We start from the raw sequence: 22413 nt of genomic DNA, 5'->3' as shown, positions 1-22413 counted from the left end.
GGGGGAGAGGGAAGAGGAGGGGAAGAGGGAGGGGGAGAGGGAAGAGGAGGGGAAGAGGGAGGGGGAGGGATAAGGGTGAGCATGTTCTACGTCTCATCAGATCTATAAACAAGTGTTCGGCTTAGAAAATCAATTAGTTTTCTGAGGCTAGTTCCTCATCTGTGAAATGAGTTTTCAGCTCTCCGCCCCCTCGTGAGTCAGCACGGAAGGGCTAATGACCCCCCAGTTGAAGATAATCAGAGAGACCGAGTACTTTTCCTTTAGCTGACGCGAGGTCCTGGAAAAGTACTGGGTTTCCTGAGCTCTGCTGTAATGGCAGGGATCCTTGGGGGGGCAGGTTCAGCAATCCTGATTGTCCTAAGGAGGAGCCTACAAAAATAGCTCCCAGAAACCAAATGTCCTCTCTCCTTCTCATTTGTAAGGTAGTAATTCCCCACTTCCTAGAGAGAGGGAGGATGTAATACTGACCTCCATCCAATGCCATCCACGCACTGTTTCAGAATACACTTACTAGGAAGCTTTCTTTGGCTTCTGCCATCACTTGCTCATTTTGCTTGCAAAAAATGTGTTAACCCACGAAGTGCCGGGTCCTGGGCTCTACATCGGCACCATCTTTGCCACACTTGACCTTAGATTCTGCTAGGAAGACAGGCACGAAGGGAAACCGCTCACTTACTGAATTAGGGAGATAGTCAAAGTACATGGAGCGATGTATCTTCAAACTGTGGAGAAGAGTCTAGAAAATGATGTCTCGAAATGAGATATAATGAAACAGGAGTTTATAAATTTGGAGAACGAGGAAAATATTGCCTTCTGTCTCCCATGTCTTTTAATAGTACTTTTACAGCTGTGAAACTGTATTAGTGATGTCCCCAATGACAATCTGTTAACATGTATTCTCTGCACCACGCCCTTTATCCTTACAACCTTTATAACGGTCGAGAAAACTATTTGGTTGGGTGATTCTGTGAATTACACCATTAATGAATCTGCATTGTGCCTACAATGAGATGTATTTACATCTATCTATTTTTGTGTGTTCATATATGTGTGGCTGTGTATGCCATGGTGCTTATATGGAGGTTAGAGGACACCTTTCAGTGTGAGGGATCCTCAGATTAGTCCCAGATTGTCAGACTATACCTGTTAAGCCATCTTGCTAGCCCTCCAAAGCCTATAGTTTATTGGTTTTTATATTTATTTTTAATTGTGTGGATACACGTGTGTTTCTGTGTGGGGAGACTGTGCACTTCAGCGCGAGTGCCTGTGGAGACAGGCGTATGTAGGATTCCCTGGAACTGGACTTACTAGTGGTTATGAGGCACCCGAGACAGGTGTTGGGAACCGAACCCCAGTCCTCTGCTAGAGAAGTACATGCTCTTAATCACCGAGCCATCTTCCCAGGCCACCTTCTTTGCTATTTTTTAAAATCAGCATACAGGGCTGGAGAGATGGCTCAGTGGTTAAGAGCACTGACTGTTCTTCCAGAGGTCCTGAGTTCAATTCCCAGCAACCACATGGTGGCTCACAGCCATCTCTGATGCCCTCTTCTGGTGTGTCTGAAGACAGCTCAGTGTATTCATATACATAAAATAAATAAATCTTTTAAGAAATATCAGCATACAGATGATGGATTTTGATTTTTATGCTCTCAAGCATGTTTAGTATTGTGCACTGCTCAAATTTCCCCTTCCTTTAACGTCTCTGGACACCTCTTTCCTTTCCCTCTCTGGATCTTCTTGACCCCAAATAGTTCCCTTCCTCCTCTCATGACACATATGCATATAATATGTGTATTTAAATCCAGATTCCACATAGGAGGAAAATAGAGTATTTATCTTCCTGTGCCTACTTTGTTTCATGTGAGGATTTCCAGTCACATGCATTGTATTAGAAAACTATCTTCTTTTCCTCTGTGGGCAAATAATACTCCATTGTGTATATACCGCACTTTGTTTACCCATTCATCAACTAGTGGTCAACTAGGCTGATCTATATCTTGGCTATTGTGAACAGAGACGCAAAAATGGGCATTTTCAGGCATTTCTGTGATATGCTGACTTATGTTCCTTTGATTAAATATCTAGATTTCTACTAGGGATGAGCCCCCCAGGTCTCCCACTGCTGGCCAAGTAACATCAACACCATTTGTTGCTTGTTTTCTTGATGGTAGCGTACTTTTAACTGTCTGTCCCTGATGCAGAGTTTACTATTTAAAAGTTAGGAAGATAGGGCTAGCAGGATGACTCAGCAGGAGGGTGCTTGCTGTCAAGTCTGAAAATGGGAGGAGTTCAGTCGCTGGAACCAACAAGTGGTGGGAGGAGAGACTTGACTCCTGATTGCTGTCCTCTGATCTCACCTCACATGCAAGTTGTTGCTGGAATGCACGTGTGAATACACACAGAGAGAAGCACACACACACATGGGCAGGAGGGAATGAATACATGCAAATAAAAAAATTAAAGTTAGCGTCTTACTTTGGGTTTTATTGCCGTGGAGAGGCACCATGACCAAGGCAACTCTTACAAAGGCAAAGAATTCAGTTGGGGCTGGCTTACAGTTTCAGAGGTTCAGGCCATTCTCATCATGGTGGAAAACATGGCATCATGCAGGCAGACATAGTGCTGGAGGAGCCAAGAGTTCTACATCTCGATCCAAAGGCGGCCTGAAGGAGTCTGTCTTCCACAAGCAGCCAGGAGGAGGCTCTCAAAGTTTACCCCCACGGGACACACTTTCCCCAACAAGACCACACGCATGTGTTCCAACAAAGCCAAACCTCCTAACGGTGCCACTTCCCATGTGCCAAGCATATTCAAACCACCATAGTTGGGGATATGGTATGGAACCATCCGACTACTTTGACAGAAGGCTTACTATGCATTAGATATGAAGTAACTCGCTTAGTTTTTTTTCAGAAAAATCTTTAGATGTTGGCAAGCGCAGCTACAGAGTGATTAAATACTCAGCTCATCAAGATTTATCCACTACACACAACATTTTACACTGTGTCAGAACCATACTATCTACTGTAATTTGTTCATTTACATATATAGTTTTACATGCTGTACTTAAAATGCCCTTAGACATTTTTAGATTTTTAGTGTTCCCTCCCTTCTTCTTCCCCCTCTCCCTCACTTTTCCTCTTCTTTTTTTTTATCAATTCTTTATTCTTTTTTTTTTGTTTGTTTGTTTTGATGACCAATTGGATGTTAAACAGCACCAGGCTTTCTTTCTTTCTTTTTTTTTTTATTAACTTGAGTATTTCTTATTTACATTTCGAATGTTATTCCCTTTCCCGGTTTCCGGGCAAACATCCCCCTAATCCCTCCCCCTCCCCTTCTTTATGGGTGTTCCCCTCCCCATCCTCCCCCCTTGCTGCCCTCCCCCCAACAATCACGTTCACTGGGGGTTCAGTCTTAGCAGGACCAAGAGCTTCCCCTTCCACTGGTGCTCCTACTAGGCTATTCATTGTTACCTATGAGGTCAGAGTCCAGGGTCAGTCCATGTATAGTCTTTGGATAGTGGCTTAGTCCCTGGAAGCTCTAGTTGCTTGGCATTGTTGTTCATAAAGGGTCTCGAGCCCCTTCAAGCTCTTCCAGTTCTTTCTCTGATTCCTTCAACGGGGGTCCTGTTCTCAGTTCAGTGGTTTGCTGCTGGCATTCACCTCTGTATTTGCTGTATTCTGGCTGTGTCTCTCAGGATCAATTCTTTATTCTTATTTGTGATTTCTAGGTACGGTACCTAGCTAATAAGTAAACAGGAGAAAGATTCCCCCAACGATTCTTTTCTAGCCACATCCTGTTCACAAATATGCTAATGAAATTCTCAGATGACTTTAAAAGAAGACATGTTGCAGAACCTCGGGCAAAGCCAAAGAAATGTAAAACATTAGGAATATGGCAGAGGGAATGACACTCAACTTGGAACAAAGTCAAGGACAGGTACTTGGGGGAAAGTAATTGGAAGGAAAAACTTTTACAGGGAGGGCAACATCTGCAAAATAGTAGTGGTTGCAGAGACCCCAGGGTGCTGCTGAACAGCAGGTCATATACATGCTTGCTGTGTGATATCGTGAGAAAATTATGACACTGGCCTCTTGTCATAAAGCAGGGGAATAATGGCTCTTTCCACTGGCCGTGATGACAGGTGGCACCTGGGATGCTGTGTTTGGTTTTGGACACTTCATTAGGAGAAACCTGTCGATTAGCATTTGGGAATTTGGAGGCAAGAAGCAAGAACAATTAATAGTGTTTATTAGGCATGACTCACCCATTCCAATTCAATGGTGCAGCGGGATAAAGGGCTGTAGCTCTGTGTGTAGCATGAGTGGTTGAAAACCCAAGTCTCTTCATTTTAAATTTAGCACAGAGCTGTGGATTGTTGAACCAGGGAGGAACTTTGGAGATGGCTTTTTGGGACCTGAAAGTTCTTAGGCTAAAATTCTATTAGCAGGGAACCTTTGCCCTTTGGCTAGGTTAGACATCCAGAAGGTTTCTTAAAACATAGATTTGATAGGATTGATATTACTTACCTGCTTTAAAACTTCAGTAGCTTCCTACAGCACTTAAAATAAAGTCATCCATGTTTCAGGGACCCAGAAAGCTTTGCTGAATGTGGCCTTTACCTGGATCTCAACTTTGGTGACTACCACTCCACCCATCAGGTCTCCAATCTTTTGCCATACTTGCCTTCTTTTTTTTTTTTTTTTTGGTTCTTTTTTTTGGAGCTGGGGATCGAACCCAGGGCCTTGCACTTCCTAGGCAAGCGCTCTACCACTGAGCTAAATCCCCAACCCCCATACCTGCCTTCTTAACTGCTTCTAGAACCCCCCATGCTCCTAGACCAGCTTCTTTCCCCCTTTTTATTGGTTATTTTATTTATTTACATTTCAAATGCTATCCCCCTTCCTGGTTTCCCCTTCACAAATCAATCCCCTATTTCCCTTCCCTCTCCCCCTTCTTCTATGAGGGTGCTCCCCCACCCATCCACTCACTCTTTCCTCACCACCCTAGCATTTCCCTATGCTGGGGCATCGAGCCTCTACAGGACCAAGGGCTTTCCTCCATTGATGCCATTCTCTGGTACATATACAGCTGGAGCCATGAGTCCCTCCATGTGTGCTCTTTGGTTTGTGGTTTAGTCCCTGCGAGCTCTGGGTGGTCCAGTTAGTTGATATTGTTGTTCTTCCTATAGAGTTGCAATCCCCTTCAGCTCCTTCAGTCCTTTCTCTAGCTCTTCCATTGGGGTCCTGGACTCAGTCTGATGGTTGGCTGTGAGTATCTGAATCTGCATTGATTTGATCAGGTGCTGGTAGTGCCTCTCAGGGAACAGTCATACCAGGCTCCTGTCAGCAAGTGCTTCTTGATATCAGCAATAGTGTCTGGCTTTGGTGTCCACAGATGGGCTGGATCCCTAGGTGGGGCAGTCTCTGGATGGCTTGAAAAAAGACCTTTCTTGTCTCATCCCTTCTTGATTCCAGGGCGTTGCATGTGATATTAGTTAATACTGTGTTCTGAGAATATTCCTGACATTATTCACTGTTTTTCAAAAATCAACCCATTTATTACTCACAGAGATCTTATGCAGTAGTGCTCTCTCATTAGCTCCATTAGAACGAGCCCATGACACATAGGAAACAGGAGGCAGAGCTAGGATTACATCTAGATAACACGAGTTGCCCAGGATCTGAAGCTGAATTACGTGCATAGTTACATGCTATCTTTTCCCCCAGAGAAGAATTCTGGCAAAGAATTCTCCATACTTGAAAAGTCTCCAGTCACCCCCATTGTGGAAAATAAGAAAATGTAGGAAGACTAGTTGAGGAGAGAGCAACCGGGGTCAAAACAGATGTAGACCATGTGAAGGGATAAGAGTTGTGCTTTGGGGTTGGGGATTTAGCTCAGTGGTAGAGCGCTTGCCTAGGAAGTGCAAGGTCCTGGGTTCGGTCCCCAGCTCCGAAAAAAAAAAGAACCAAAAAAAAAAAAAAAGAGTTGTGCTTTGTGTGATACAGTCTTGGAAGAGGCACGTTAAGTAAGAGTTGTACTTCCTGGTTTAGTAGGAAAAGGAAAATTGGGCTGGAGTGAAGGGGTAGGTGGCAGGCACCTTGAATGAGTTTATTTATCAGAGGTCGAAACAGAATCTCATAACTGTTTTGGAGTGAGATCTGAGAAATACTTGCTTAACTAGGAAAAAACAGCTACAGTGTTTCCAAAATTGAGCCTTAAAATATTTTTTTTTCTGGGAATTGAAACCCACATCTTGTGAGTGCTACACGTGTGCCACTGAGTCACACCCTCGATCTTTCCAGTGCCTTTTTAAGTTGAAAAGTCAAGTGACTCTCTGTCTATTATCTGTGGAAGCAAGGGTATGGGATCCAAGGACAACCCTGCGTTCGACCACAGAAAGGCATTTCCATGAAGGAACATAGCACTTTAGTTTGCATGTTATCTGCTGCCGGGCAGAATGGGTTTGTAAATACCCTGTCAAAACGGAAAGGTTTTCAGCAGGAAAGACTTGGTGATGTACTGGAATTATTTGGACAAACCACCATTATTTGTGTAGGTGAGTGTTATCACTAACAACATTTTCCTTTTGATTAGCAGGAATGAAAACATATTTATAAGGAATTTTGTTAGCCCACTATTGTGGCCTTGCTTTCTTTAAACTTAATTTGCCTGTATCTGGTCCTGTTTTGTTGTTTCTGTTCTCCATTATTATTTTTGACACTTTTCAGAGCAATATTTGAAACTCACTGTTCTGTTTTGGACCTTCCAGTGGTTTTCTAGTGCTCATAGAATGAAATGTGAGCTACTTACCAGGGCCCACCGAAGTCCTTCCCAAGTCACTTTCTCTAACCTTCTGCCTCATTTCTGTGTGTTAGCAAGTGGCAGAGCTCAGATTTGATCTGAGAATAAGCTACATTCAGAGCCAATATTATTTTTAAAAAATGCATTATTATTTTATGTGCACGAGTGTTTTGCCTACGTGCATGTATGTGTACCAGCAGGGTGCAGTGCCCATGGAAGTCAGAAGGATACTTTAGATCCTCTGGAGCTGGAATTATAAGGCAACTATGTATGCTCTTGGGAACTGAATCCCAATCCTCTGAAAGAGCAGTCAATTCTCCTATCCACTGAGGCATTTCTTTAGTCACAGAGCCAATAATCTCCTCCTGCCCTGAGACAGGGTTTCTCTGGGTAGCTCTGGCTGTCCTGGAACTAGTCAGTAGACCAGGCTAGACTCCAACTCATAGAGATGCACCTGTCTCTGCCTCTCCAGTGCTGGGATCAAAGGCATGCATTAGTAATCTTCTTTGCCTCCATTGCCTCAGGAGTCAGCCATCTTGAACACATTTTCCAGTTTCTTCTATTGGTTGCATGTTCTCGTGTCTTAAGTTTTGCCACATATCACTGCCTCTGCGTGGACCCCCACACCCCCCCATTTTTCTCCCTTTGCTTAAAAAATCACCCCCTTAAGCTTGTTTATTGACAATGGACAGCTTTCTAGGACTTTATTCTACTTGATTTTTCTTTTAAAAAATACTCCATTTGTTTTGAAAGTGTGATGAATAAGCTAAATTTCATTTCTCTCTAAACATGGCAATTGGTTTCTAGTCCTTATCCATGAAACTCATGTTACAAAAGCAATCTTTCAAAAGAAAAGCACTTTCATATTATCCTTCAGATTTCATCTTAGAACCTTCTTCAAGATGCTTCCAGTTATTTTCCTCATATTGAGTTGAAGTCTTGTGCCTTATGTTATGACACATCCCCGTCTCCTGGCATCCAGCATTCACTATATAGATATTTGCACCTCATGACAGTTTCGTTTATGCTGTTTTGACTTTGTGGCAGTGAAAAGTGATACACATATTCATTAGACTGATTCTTTTTAGAAGGGTCTTGCTGTGTTTCTCATGCAGATCTTGAACTTGTTATCCTCCTGCTTCAATTTGCCAAGTGCTGGGATCAGAGAAGTACAGCCATCGTGTTTGGCTATTTTATTGTTAATTTTTATTTTTAATGGGCTCACAATACATGGCATTGTGACAGAACAGCTAACTAGGAAATAGAGGGGAGATTAAAAGGTTCTGATTTTCTTTTCTTTCCTTTTTTTTAAAATTTTTGGCAGACACATAGGAATTTTGACATAACTAGGCAGACCATCTGTGAAAGTGCTGAATTCCCTTTTCTGAGAAACATCTTAAACAAGGCTGAAAATGGGTAATGGACTATGTCTTAAGTCCACATGAACTACGTCACAAGCATCCTTGTAATCTATGTATATGTTAAGTATTCCTCTGAGCAGTTTTATTTCCACTAGCCCCCCTGCCTGAATTTGTAAGCTAACATGGTGAACCTTAAATGTTTCCTCATCAAGAACAGAATTTTGTTGATATGACAAAGGAATCTACCAGCAACACTTTATAATATCCCAAATTAGTGGCGGATTAGGTAGCTTCAAAGTCCCAAGTCATGGATCTAGCTGCAACTGAGTCATTTCAGGGCTTTCCTCTCCCGCCTACGCCTCATCTCGACTTTCTTCAACTGCCAAATGCTTAGCCAATACTCTGTCTCACTCTGTGTATAAGTTACTCTGTTTATTGCCGTGATAAAACACCACAACCAAGGCAGCTTATAGAGAAACATTTACTTTGGGCTTATGATTCCGTAAGGTTAGAATGGAGTACAGGCATGTCAGTCAGCAGGGGCAGGAAGCTGAAGGCTCACATCTTGAACCACAAGCATAAACTAAAGAGAGGAAATTGGGGAATGGTGCAGAGCTTTGAAACCTAAAAGCCTTCCTACCCCCAAAAGTGTCACCACCCTGGGTACTAGGTAATCAAATACTTGAAACTATAGGGGTATTTCAAATCACATCCTCACCCCCTCTGAAACTTTTTTTCTGTGGAGGAAATCAAGGACGCACGTGCAACCGAGAGGCCACCAAAGGCTCTGAGGTGTACTCTTCCAGATGGACTTCAGGTACCCCTGAGTTGAATTAATTAATTAATTAATTAATTAATTTCTTTTTTCTTTTTTTCGGAGCTGGGGACTGAATCCAGGGCCTTGCGCTTGCTAGGCAAGCGCTCTACCACTGAGCTAAATCCCTAACCCCCCTGAGTTGAATTTCTTGATAGAGGCCACAGTATGATTCTCTCTCTGCTGCTCATTCACATCCACTATGGCTGCCCAGAGTTGCTAAACCGACATTCTGCAGATTAAGTGTATTAAATCATTTTAGTCTACAGTATTTTCAGTCACACAGATACAACCCCGTTGTCATTAGGGCACATCTGAATTATAAATGCCAGTTTAGTTAGCGACTTTCCTAACAAGGCTTTGGATTCTGGCCCTTCCGGGACCCATCCTCACATCTTCAACACTAGGCACTGAGAATACATTTGCTGTATGAACAAAGACTTCTGACTATGGTCTTCTACTCTAGTCAGGAAGTGAATTTGGGGGTCTGGCAGGGAATCTTGTATCTTCCTGTTTGACTCTCTCATGGGGTCTGTGCAAAGCCCTGATTTACCACCAGAGTTCATCCTTATACTAGAAAGGAGGCAGGGCCCCAGCACAGGTTGAATCCGGGGCTGCTTTGCTCCTAGCGTTCCCCTCTGTGGCCCTTCGCTGATGAACCAGTATTTTGGCTGGGGTTCCGGCCAGTCAGTCCCGAGTGTAGAGACATACTGTCCTGGAAATGGCCGAAAGGCAACGCGGGTTCAGCCAGCCGCTGGCGGAACCGCCCCACATCCCGGAAGTTGGTCTTCCGGAACCGCAAGGCAAGTCGGGAGTTTCCTCACAGGTCTTCGTCGTCCGCTGCTCAACGCGGTTCTGGAACCATGTGCTCGGCCTATGCCCTGACCTTCTGTGACTAGAGTCCGCAGGCTTGACAGCCAATGTGGCCGAAGCCCCTGAGGGTAGCAGCCCTTCTACGTGAGGGCTCTATGAGAGGCGGTGTCGTTCTGTGCTGACCGCCATGCTGGACACCGTGTGGCTTTGGCCTCTGAGGAGAAAACCCAAGCGTAATACCGGGAGGAGTGAGAAAATTCCATCTTCAAATAAAGAAGGCTCCTCGGGCACAGAGGGCACCGGCGGTGTCCTTTTCGTCTTCCAGCAGTTGGGAGGGGCCTGAGTCCCCTGAGAGAGGAGACGGAAGGCCTCCAGTGACAGAAGCGCCATCCTTGGGAGGGACAGAGAGCAGCGGGTGGACAGAAGGCGGGTGAGTACCACCCTCTTTGAGGACCCTCAGTTACTGCACCCAGGTGACCTGTTGTGGAACTGAGGATAGATGAAAGAGTAGGACCCAACCTAAGAATCCCGTTACAAACTGGTACTGAAAACTCGCCGTAGAATAGCTAGTCCAAGCTTTTTCCCTAGCTGGAGCCCAGACAGATTAGTTTCTTGCTTGCTCGACTTGACCAGTCCATTCCTCCCACCCATTCTTCCATTCTGGCTCCCCAAATTCTCCTTCCCCTGTTTCTTCTTCACTTCAGGAAATTTGTTCCTTTAAAAATTATATCATGTTCACGTACGTGCTTGTCTCTCTCTGTAGGCGCCACACTATGCCCTAGAGGTCAGAGAACAACCTGAAGGGTTCAGGTTTTTACTTCCACCATGTGGGTCAGCAGGTCATCAGGTCACCAGGGTTTCTTGGCAAAATGCTTTACCTAATCTTGTTGGTCCTAAACCAGGAATTCTTAACATTAGAATTCTGGTGGTCTGTGAGCTACATTGGGCATAAACAGCATATTTAATACTTTATCACTACTTAAAAATATATTGCTGTGTGGCTGCTGTTTGATCTCTTGGATCAAAAGATTCTCCAGCCCAGAAGTCTAGAGTATCTGGGATTACAGTCTACACTGTACTTATTTCTCCACAGATGTCTTGAGGAGTAAATGGCTGTGGGTTGGGGGTGGGGGTCACCTAACTTTCTGATCATACAGCTGACAGAACTCTACTGGTTTCTTTATTTTTCCCCGGTAAGTCTGGATTCTTAGCTTCAAGGCATCCATGGTGGGAAATGTGACGAAGAATGTAGTAGACACTAATTCCGTCCCTTATTCATCTTACCCAAGGCTCTTGATGCCACCAAGAGCTTGTATCCTAAGAGTCAATAGGTTCTAGAATCCATGAACATAATTTAATATATATTTAATGATTTATTGTATAGGTGAATAGTACCTTTATTCTGTTCCGCTGAGAGGCTGTATAATGTGGCCCCTAAGAACACAGATTCTAGATGATCTGTATTTTTTTTTCTTTTCTTTTTTTCGGAGCTGGGGACCGAACCCAGGGCCTTGCCTAGCAAGCGCTCTACCACTGAGCTAAATCCCCAACCCCGATCTGTATTTTTTATCCCGGTTCTTCTATTATTTATCTGTATGACTTTAAACTAATTAATTTTAGATGCTTCAAATTTTCCATTTTAATTAATCAGTTTTTTTTTTTTGGTGCATGTGGTATGTGTGTGTACACATTCGTGTAAAGGCATAGGTGCATGTGGAAGCCAGAGGTTGACATCTATCTAGGTGTCTTCCTGGATTCATCCTCCCCTTATGTTTTTTTAAATTTAATTTTAGCTTTTAAAATTTTCTTTTTAAATTGTGTGTGTGTGTGTGTGTGTGTGTGTGTGTGTGTGTGTGTGCAGTTAAGCATGTGACTGAAAGTGCTCACTGAGGCCAGAAAAAGAAGTTGGATCTCCTGAAGCTGGAGTTACGGGTGACCCTGATATGGGTGCTTCGAATTGCTGTCTGGTCCTCTGGGAGAGTAGTTCATGCTCTGAACTGCCGAGCCAGCTGGGCATATCTCTAGCCTCCCCACCTTACTTTTAAAAGAAATCTATTTAAAATTTTATTTATTTCTTTTTATGTGTACGAGTATTTTGCCTGCATGTAAGGGCAGCATATGCATGCAGTAGCCACAGAAGTCAGAAGAAGGCAACCAGATCCCGTTATCTGGAGTTACAGCTGACCAGTGAGCTCCAAGGATCTGCCTAGCTCTATCCCTTCTACCTCCTGAAAGGTTGCAGGTCTATGGTGCAGGGACAGGACTTTTTACACTCGTGCTGGGGACCTGAATAAGACCCTTATGCTTGGGCTGGAGAGATGGCTCAGTGGTTAAGAGCACTGACTGCTCTTCCAAAGGTCCTGAGTTCAAATCCCAGTAACCACATGGTGGCTCACGACCATCTGTAATGAGATCGGATGCCCTCTTCTGGTGGGTCTGAAGACAGCTACAGTATATATATATATATATATATATATATATATATATATATATATATATATATATATATATATATATACATATATATATACTAATTATATAGCTAATCAGAGGCCTCATCCTCGGGGAAGACTTAATTCTCTCTGTCTCTGCAGTCTTTGCCATTCTTTGTCTAGGTGTGGGCCCTGTGATTTTCTCCCTTACACTTTAGCATGTCAGCTAGTGTCGCCACTGTTTGGTCGTGGTTAGGCAGCCGTGTTGTGGTACTGTGTGTGGTTAGCTCTCTGGTCATTTCTAGGAGGTGTAATCTGACAGCAGGCTGCCTGGTCCTCTGGCTCTTAAAATCTGTTCTTTTTCTTGGTGTTCCCAGAACCTCCTTAAGTTTCTTTAGTCTGGGCATTTTATTCTAAGCATCAGGAAAATAAACTAATACATTACCTAAAATATCTCTAGGGATAGAATTTCATGTTTTTAAAAAACTCCTGAAGCACTTCTTGGCTTTTTAAATGTGTTACTGAACTACAGTTTCCCCTCGTATTTACAGTGTGTTAGAGTTCATGCTCTTTCTGCTTGTGCTGTTGGTGAAGTGTAATAAATATTGGTGATATATGTGATATGTATAGTTTTAAAAATGAGAAGCTTTTGGAGTGGGGCTTATCATAATGGCAAAGCATGTGCTTAATTTCTTGAGGGACATACGCAAACACTTTCTCTTCATCAGAGTAAGGGTCAAACCAGGGCAGTCTAAGGCTGAAGTCTGCTAATTTCATTAATTCCCCATTGTGAATCTTGAAAACTGTTGATTTATATATTTTTTCTTTGTTAGGGAGCAGGTTAAGACAAAGTCTCCTGTAGCTTAGGCTGGTCTGCTGTAGCTTTGTCTGGTCTCATGTAGTTCATAATGGCCTCATATACCTGAAAATGGCATCGAGCTCCTAATTTTCCAGCCTGCACTTCCCATAGCATGATGCCTGGCTTAATGTGAAATTGTATTGGATGTACTTTTTAAAAAATGGAGTTCTCTTATCAGATACTGCTGTTGTATTTCACTGAGATAACGATTCTGAAGTAAGGTATATTCTTGCCCTAGTGGTTTTGCCAGGAGATAAAGCTTGATGAGGAAGCCTGACTCTGTTTTGGATTTATGTGCTAATTAGTCTTGTCCATTAGTGTTGGACCAGTACCAGCATTTTCCTGCAGATTTGTAAAAGCTTTTTGCCCAGTGCACTTGTGCTCATTTCTGTCTTTATCTGTTGGACCTGCCTTGCACATGTTTTCTTCTTATTGCTCCTAGTTGGTTATCGTCTGGCATTGTTTATTGATCAAAACCTAATGTTCTGGTTTTGTGATTTTTAGTAATTTTTCTGCGGCCAGATACTGTTTAAGTTTTTAAAAGTCACACCTTTCCATTGTCTATATTTTCTTTAAAAATTGGCAGTTGTAAAAAAAAAAGTCTTTTTCACTTGAACACGACTCTTAGTTCACTTCACTCTTCATTTTTGTACAAAGTTCAAATAGTTTTATTCATTTCTCTAAGATTTATTTTAGGAGTGGGCACACAATCTCAATTTTTTTTGGGAGGTGGTGGCGCTGGGGATTAACTTCTTTGCACCATGTTCTCAGCTTCAGTTTCAGAATAAGGTTTAAAATGTATTTTAACCCATAACACATCCAAATTTCTCTTTATAGGGAAAACATGAAGCACTTTAAAAATGTACCACTGTGCATACTCATCTTTTGAGATACAGTCAGAATGGCGAAGTAGTTAGAGTATAGAAGTCTTACTGTCTCGGTGAAGGCTCGCCTTACTGCTCTGAGAGTGTTTTCAGCTCTGACTTTGAACATTTGGCATGCGATTCACATTCACATATGAGATCATTCTGCATTACAGAGGTGCCTTGCTCTCCTTTCAGCTACTTCCTCCATCTATTACTGTTTCAGTTTTTCGTTTGCTTCATCTTTAGATTTAATGACAGTTCTTAAATACATACTGAGTATGTGCATGGTAGTGGTGGGGTGTGGGTCGCAGCCTCCCAGATCAGATTACTGTGAATTAGGAGCTCTGATTTTTGAGCCATCCTCTGTGAGCTCAATTTCATATTATTGTAACATTGACCTTGTAAACTCTTTTACCCTTTATTCCTACTTAAAATTAATTCTTTCACAATATTCTCTCTGGGAACAGAATACTCATAAGCAAGCGGGCTTCTTTAGGGCTCATCTAGCTCTAATTACTTTTTTTTTTTTTGGTTCTTTTTTTTGGAGCTGGGGACCGAACCCAGGGCCTTGTGCTTCCTAGGTAAGCGCTCTACCACTGAGCTAAATCCCCAGCCCCACTTTTGTTTCTTTTAATAATTACTTTTAGCCTTTTCACATATAACAGACCAAAACCTCATTTTGAAGGATTGCTAAAAATAAGCATTCTCGGGATTGATTAATTTCTTTTCAAAAAGTGACTTGTTTAATTTAAATTTATTTTACTTTATGTTTTGAGGTAGGGTGTCTCTCTTATGTAGTATTGGCAGTCCTGAAACTTGCTCTGCAGACCAGACTGCCCTTGAACTCAGAGAGATACACTTGCTTCCGCTGGGATCACAGGTGTGCACAAACACGCCCAGTCTTGTTCTATTTTTAAACTATTTGTACTTGTATACTTGTGCGTGTCTATGCTGGGATATGTGCACATGCTTACTGGTACCATTGGAGGACAGACGGGGCATCATGTCACCTGATCTGGGGTTACAGGTAAGGTGTCTGATGTGAGGGCTGGGGACCAAACTTGGATCCTCTGCAGCAGCCGTGTGCACAACAATACGTAACTGGTGAGCCATTTCTTCAGCCCCTCAAGGACTCCGTTTTCCTAGTTAGGAGTTAGAAATCATCAGGTCTGTTGATCTAGGATCTTAAGAAGACTTTAGGACATCAGGTCATTTGCCTCATATTTCAACAATAATCCCCTTGCCCAGGGCTACAGAATTAGACGAGATCTTTGACATTGTTTAGGATAAGCTCTTTCTTTTAACATTAATGCCACATTAGTTATCTGTCTTATTGTTGTGACAAAACAGCTGAGTAGTGCAGTTGAAGGAAGGAAGGAAGGAAGGAAGGAAGGAAGGAAGGGAGGGAGGGAGGGAGGGAGGGAGGAAGAAAGGAAGAAAGGAAGAAAGGAAGAAAGGAAGGAAGAAAGGAAGGAAGGAAGGAAGAAAGGAAGGAAGAAAGGAAGGAAGGAAGGAAGGAAGAAAGGAAGGAAGGAAGGAAGGAAGAAAGGAAGGAAGGAAGGAAGAAAGGAAGAAAGGAAGAAAGGAAGGAAGGAAGGAAGAAAGGAAGGAAGGAAGGAAGAAAGGAAGAAAGGAAGGAAGGAAGGAAGGAAGGAAGGGTTCCTTTTGGCTTTCATTTTTGTACAGTCCATTACGGCGGGAAAGTTGTGGGGAGCTTGAGGCAGCTCGTTCCTTTGCATATGCAGTTAGGAAGTAGTAGAGGGCAGTGGGATACTTGGAACTCAGCAGTTTCTCCCTTTCACACATCTAGGGGCCAGCCCTAGGAATGCTGCTGCCCGCATTTAGAGTGGGTCTTCCCACTTCAGTGAACCTAATCTAGAAAACCTTCACAGACATATATCCAGAATGTGTTTACATGGTGATTCGAAATCCCCTGGAGTTGACAATGCTATTAACCATAAGGTTCACCAGGGCGAAGGAAGAGTGGTTAGTCTTCACGTAACTCGTCCGTCAGAGCCTTGTGTATGTGGATCACATGCTCTGCCACTGCCACGCCCTCAGTGCCAGGACTTGTTGATTATGGCGGAAGACTCTTGCATTGTATGTGCCTAATTTGTCTCTTTCAGCTGTCCTCACCTTTTGGCTATTGTGAACAGTTAGGTAGCAGTCTGTTTGAATCTGGTTTTGATTATTTTGAATATAAAAAGTGGAACTGTTGATCATATGGTTTATGTTTAACTTTGAAGAACTTACAAACTGTTTTCCATATCAGCATTTCTTATTTCCATAAACAGTGTATGAAGATTATAATTTTCTATCTCTGCCAATATTTGATTTCTGTTTCATTGTTGTTATTATATAATACTAATGGGTGTGAAGTGGTGTCTCGGTGTAGCCTTGATATTTGTGTTTTGTAATGAATAATTTGAGCATTCTTTCACATGCTTATTTGGATCTTATTTATTTTTGGAGCAATGTCTAAAGTCTATCCTCCATTTTTAGAAATTTCGTAGAGTTGTAAGAGTTCCTTCAATATTCTAGACAATAAACTCTCATTAGATGTCTGATTTTCAAAGATGTTTGGCCACTCTTTAGGTTGTCCTCTCTCTCTCTTGGCAGTATAAAAATGTTTTTAATTTTAAATAAATACATCTTACTCATTTTTTTTGCTTGTGTATTTAGGGTCATAATCAAGGAAGTACTGCCAAGTCTAAGGCTGTAAGAGTTTCTCATAAGGTAAAGCCTGGGCCTGAGCATACGACCTCAGATTTTGAAAACTTCAGCCACTGAGCTTCACCTTAATATTAGCTTCATCTTTTCACACACAGACAGCATTTTCCAAGCACTACTTGTTGAAAAAACTTTCCTCATTGACTGGTTTTGGCACCCTTGTCAAAAATCTATTGATCATTTTACGGTTTGTCCTCCATGGGCTTATGTGTGCCATGGGCTTGTCTCTGAGTGCTTGGTCCTCAGGTGGTGGCACTATTTTAGGAGGTTCTAGGCACTTTGGAAAGTGTGTGTCATCCTTCAACTGCTCATGAAAGGTGTGGGAGTAAAAGCTGAGGCAGTCATTAGCTGAGTGAGGTTTGGGAATGCACATGAATTTCAGTGTCTACTTTGTTCCCTCTCTATACAACCGAGGCCATTTGAACTACAGGGCCTTTAATATATCTTCCTCACTCCTACGGCTTTGGTTCAATAAGGCCTATACCCTTCCTTGTGGAAAACCTTTTTTATGTTAAATATTTGAAACTTGGAAAGGATTTTGAAGAACTTCTATTCCAGAAAGGTGAAGAGACTTTTCCAAAGTCATGTTAGTTAATATCAAAGCCACTCAAGAATGTAACTCTTCCAGACCTGTCAGCCTTTGTACACAGCCACACTCAGCCTAGTTTTGTGTTGCTAGAAGCAGTGCGTACAGGATATGCTGAGAGGCCTGTGGATTTCTTCTGACATCATCTTTAAAATATGTGCTTGTGTGAGTTTTCATATACAGAGTATGGGATTTTTTAAGAAAGTCACGTCTGTTTTATTTACTCTGTGTAGTCCCTGACAGCAACATGCAAATATAGAACTTATTTAGTCTGTCTCCCCTGGTGATTTGCCAGTTTCTGAGTGGGGAGGAATACATTTTAAGTTTCCCATGGGTTTTGTTTGTCATAGTTTGATTTCCCATAATGAAAGAGTCCTGGGTTAGCCCCATATGTGGCAAAGCTGGAGATTATTAAATGCTTCTGTCTTACATATATTGGGCATTCACGTTTCCTTATGGAGCACCTCTGCGCATTAAATTTGAACTTGCCAAAACCTACCATTTAAGAATTGGGTTCTTGGCTAGTCTGATAAACCAGAATACTCAACAGAAAATTGTAGACTTTTTCTTTCAGTCTAAAATTAGATCCTGGATCTTATTTACAAATTAGAAATCTTCCTTAGTTAAAGATAGTGCCATAGGCAAATAACAAAGGCTTCAATTTTTACTGAGAATCTAAACTCTCTCACTTCTCCTCCTTCTGTGCTAATATAATCTCTATCAGAATGTTCTTGATCTCAAAATTCAGAATCATCCAGTCTTCCTGAATATAATTTTCTTGTAGCATTTTTCTGAGATAGCTTATTAATGTATTAATGTCCTGTTACTTTCCATGATATCAATTAAGAATAATGCAACTTTTTAGGAAAAGAGCCATTTTCTTACTCTTTCCTATTTGGCTCTGTTATCAATTAAAAAGTTAATTAATTGTTTAAGTTTGATGTTCCAAATATTTATTTTTTTCAGGTGTCCAGTAAATACCCAGGAAATTCATATGAGTTCAGTTAGTAGGAGAAAAGCATAGTTTTGTGACTTGCAAGTTCACACTTACTCAGTTAGCTGTGGTAACTTGAAGTCTAGCAGATTTTTGTTTTGTTTTGCTTTGTTTTGTTTTTAAGACAGGCTTTCTCTGTGTAGTCCTGGAAGTCCTAGAACTCACTCTGTAGACCAGGCTGGCCCCAAACCCAGAGATCCACCTGCCTTTGCTTCCCAAGTGCCTAGTATATATATAAGCAGAGATTAAACAGGTATTTTTTTTAAAAAAGGGAACATATGCCTAGAACACAGCCACTTTTAAACATTTCATAATTACCCTTTTTATTTCCATTGCAGAAGGCCTTCTGGTATGACTGCTTGGTAGTAACCAAACCTTTCTTTTATTGAACATTTGCTATTCTTATGACTACTTTTATACACTATATTTAATCTAAAAAATATACAAAGTGGCTATTTTGACACTAACCTTTGCTGATGGACCAACAGAAGGTTAGAAAGTCTATGTAATTTGTTCAAGGTCACATAGTTACCATAGCAGAGTTGTGCTTACTTACTTTATTTTTTCTGTTGGTGCTATCAAGCCTCAGGCTTTACACATACAGGCAAGTACCCTCTCTGCTACTCCCAGGCTAGGAACTTGGTTTTAACTTCTTTTGTTGACTTCTAAGGCCAGTAATTCCAAGTCATCATGTTTTCTTTTTAATAGACAGAACTCAGTTTTATTTATTGGCTTCCTGTTTAGCTAGGAAGTGGTCATGAGGTAGAGGTAGGAATTGTTCTGAACTGCATAATCACAAGTGACTTACTTAGCTACAATTTGTCTTTTCCTATTTTTTGCTTTTTTGTTTTCTGTATTCTTGTCTAGATAGCAGATGTGCTAGATCATTGTCCTTTTAAAGTGATGTGACTGGACCCGCATTGGTGGGATCTGAAGGTTTATAAGAATCATAATATCCCAGGCACATCAGTGGACACATCGAATCCGAATCTGCATTTTAATGAGATTCAAAAATTATTTGTGTGAGTATTAAAGTTTTGAGAAGCCTTGGTTCTCTTATGGTCATGAGGTTAGGGACTGAAGACAAATCTACAAAGTATATTTGTAGGTATGCCTTACTTTATGTAAGGTGTACTTACGGTACAGATCGAATAAAATTTTATAAATTGAGTAATATTAAACATATCAAAATAAAAGAGGACAATGTTTTTTTGTGGACCTCTATTTTCCAGTTATTGGATTGGGGCTTTTATTTGCATTTTTTCACCTAGTCCCATGGATCATTGTTCTCATGGCCATTTTGCTAGTGAAAAAACTGGAGATTGGAGTCGAAGTGATTTGTGTATTGTCAGAAGCATATGGCAGAGCTGGGACTTGAATTTAAACCTATCTTAGAGTATGCATTTTTAAGCTTTCAAAGAAATCTTGCCATGTAGTTTTTTGTATGACACCTCTCCTTTTTTAATAAAATGCCTTGTGATTTTTCCCCTTAAAGATAAGGTCTGGCTGTGTAGCCCAAATTAGCCTTGTATCCTCCTGCTTTTGCTCCCTAAGTTCAAGGGTGTCACCATTCCTGGCAGTTCTTTACAGTTCTTTCAGAGATAGGATTTGACTCTGTAGCCCAGGCAGCCTTCAAACGTGCATTCCTGTTGCTCTTGCCTCTCCAATGGTTGAATTTTAGGTGTGAGCCTTCCTACTTAGCATAGAAGTTTACGACACACTAAAAACATGTGATAGACAAAGAACCTAATGTCAAGTTACCTATCAAGTATGAAGCGATTACTGGCATCAACAGCATAATTTCTGCTTTAAGTCTTTTATAGAACTTTTATAAAGTTAGAGCAACAATACTAAGAATAAAATGGGTAGTTTTGGAAGTTCTTAACTACCCTCTTTGACATTATGATTTAAATTTCATTTCTTAGAATTGCTAAGTGTGTTATAAATTTCTAAAAATTTAAAAGTGTGTTTTTTGTTTTTATATTTACTGTATTTGGTCATACAAGTAATAGGTGGTTTTAATAGAACATTAAAAACACAAAAAATATGAAGAATGACGTTATAATAGCTTATAAACCCTGGAAATATTTATGCTTTTTGATTTTCTGACACCTTTATGAATATTCATTGTCAAAATAATGTCAAAAAAGGAGTCATATGCTTATAATTTATTAAGTTTGAGGTTTGTATATAATTTTATTTTGAAATGATATAAACATAGACTAGATTGTAGTCATTAGTAGACACTTGGATGTTTTCATGTCCTCTCTGAGGCATCTGTGAGTTTGTATTTTATTCTACAGCATGAGTGCTCTTTACACTATTGAGACAATGACTAAGATACACAAACACAACGTTTCAGGTGCTTTATAACAGGAAAGAAGGCAGGGATGAATGGAGGTAAGCCCCAGAGAAGAGCCAAGGCTCTCCAGCGATTCCCTTCTTCTCACTCTGCCCGTGACTGACTTCAGAGAAAGCCATTTCATCTGTGTTAAAGAGCAGCAATTGCTAGATTTCCCCCTAAGTTGAGTCCTAAATTTCAATTCTTTTTTTAAATCATTGTTTTGAGTTCTGCAATCTAAAGCAAAATAGAACAAAATACTTCAGGTGTTTTTCTGATTTTCTTGACATCTAGGAGATTATTCAAGATTCATATTATTTTCTCTTTTTCAGGTAGGTGATATGTGTGTGTGTAGTATTTGTGTATGATTTTTTTGTCTCTGCCAGTGCATGTAGATGTGTATACGTGTGGGAGGCCTGGAGTTGATGTCTGGACTCTTCCTCGGTCAGTCCTCACCTTGTCAGGGACTTTCAGCTGAATCCTGCTCCTCCCTATGCTAGTCTAGTTCCCCGTATGCTAGTCTAGTTCCCCGTATGCTAGTCTAGTTCCCTGCTTCCTTTGGGGCTCCTCTGCTTCTACCTGTGAGTGCTGTGATCGGAGGTGGATTACCGAGCCCACCTGGCATTTGCATGAGCTCAGGGCACCTAAACTCTGACCCTCATCTTCCCTGCTTATACGCGTTTAACCAGTGAGTTCATCTCCCACATATATTTTGGGGGTGGAGTGGGAGAGGAGGAAGGCGGAGTGGCCAGTGATGGGGATTAAGTTCAGGGCTTTCTGAATTCTAGGCAAATATTTTGCTACTGAGCTACATCGATATCCTCTGACATTTTTTGTGTATTTTAAATGTACATTATTTTACGAGGCAGTAAATATATGTAACTAAACTAACATGGGTATATGTGATTTGTTAGAATATGATATAAGCTTTGGAACTACTCATATCTGATAATTCTTCCAGCTATTGATGGCTCATTATTTTATAGCTTCTTTTCCAGCTAAGCAGTCTTATGAACATTTTTACCTGGTCTTGTTTGATGTAATTTCTCTGCCCAGAAGGTCTCTCATTGTTCTTGATGTGGACTGTCAGAGTAGGAGATGATTTTGTGAGAATAAGCTCTGTTGTTTTGCTGTCTGGACATACTACAATTTATTTAATTGTCCTCTTATTCATGTGTTTAGATTCTCTCCAACTGACAAATAATGCTTGGTATTTGCACACGAATACTTAATGTATCATTCTCTTTCTGTAGAGTGAAAATTGGTAAAAAATGAATAGTTAGTGCCTATGATATGTATTGATAATTTATCTTCTACAGGTATTATATCAATTTATAGGACTGCTATAAATAGATGAGAGCTGGGTGGTAGTGGCACATGCCTTTAATCCCAGCACTCAGGATGTAGAGGCAGGAGAATATCTCTAAGCTTGAGGCTAGTTTGGTCTACTGAGTGAGTTCCAGGACAGCCAGAGCTACACAGAGAAACCCTGTCTGGAAAAAAATTAAAGAAAAAAAAAGAGATAAATGAGAAATTCATGTTATTATATTCTTGGCTAAAATTAGCTATATTACTGGGTATTAATATCTTATTTTACCCTTTTATAATTAAATGGCCAAAAATGAAGTTTGTAATTGCTTTATTTTTGCTCTTTTTGATTCTTGATATTGTGATTTGTGCACTAATTTGTTTTTCACTGAAGATTGTCTATCTTACATGTCACAAATATGCCCTTTTCCTGTGGCCTCGCTTCCTGTGGTTTCACTTGCTTGTGATTAATTAACCAAGTCTGGAAATACTAAGCAGAAAAT

At 41.1% G+C, this 22413-nt stretch overlaps 1 protein-coding gene across 1 annotated transcript in view; it reads left to right on the top strand.

Annotated features, from left to right (window-relative positions):
• Positions 1-9776: 9776 nt before the first annotated feature.
• Positions 9777-22413, top strand: part of Hpse2 (heparanase 2 (inactive)) — a 699168-nt gene continuing 686531 nt past the window's right edge. The window contains exon 1 of the mRNA XM_039085865.2: positions 9777-10224. The gene's annotated coding sequence lies outside the window, so the exon portion shown is untranslated. The remainder of the gene's footprint in view (positions 10225-22413) is intronic.

The sequence above is a fragment of the Rattus norvegicus genome, chromosome 1, assembly GCF_036323735.1.
Source record: "Rattus norvegicus strain BN/NHsdMcwi chromosome 1, GRCr8, whole genome shotgun sequence".
In the NCBI taxonomy this organism is placed as follows: domain Eukaryota; kingdom Metazoa; phylum Chordata; class Mammalia; order Rodentia; family Muridae; genus Rattus; species Rattus norvegicus.
This window is presented reverse-complemented; position numbering and strand designations above follow the sequence as displayed.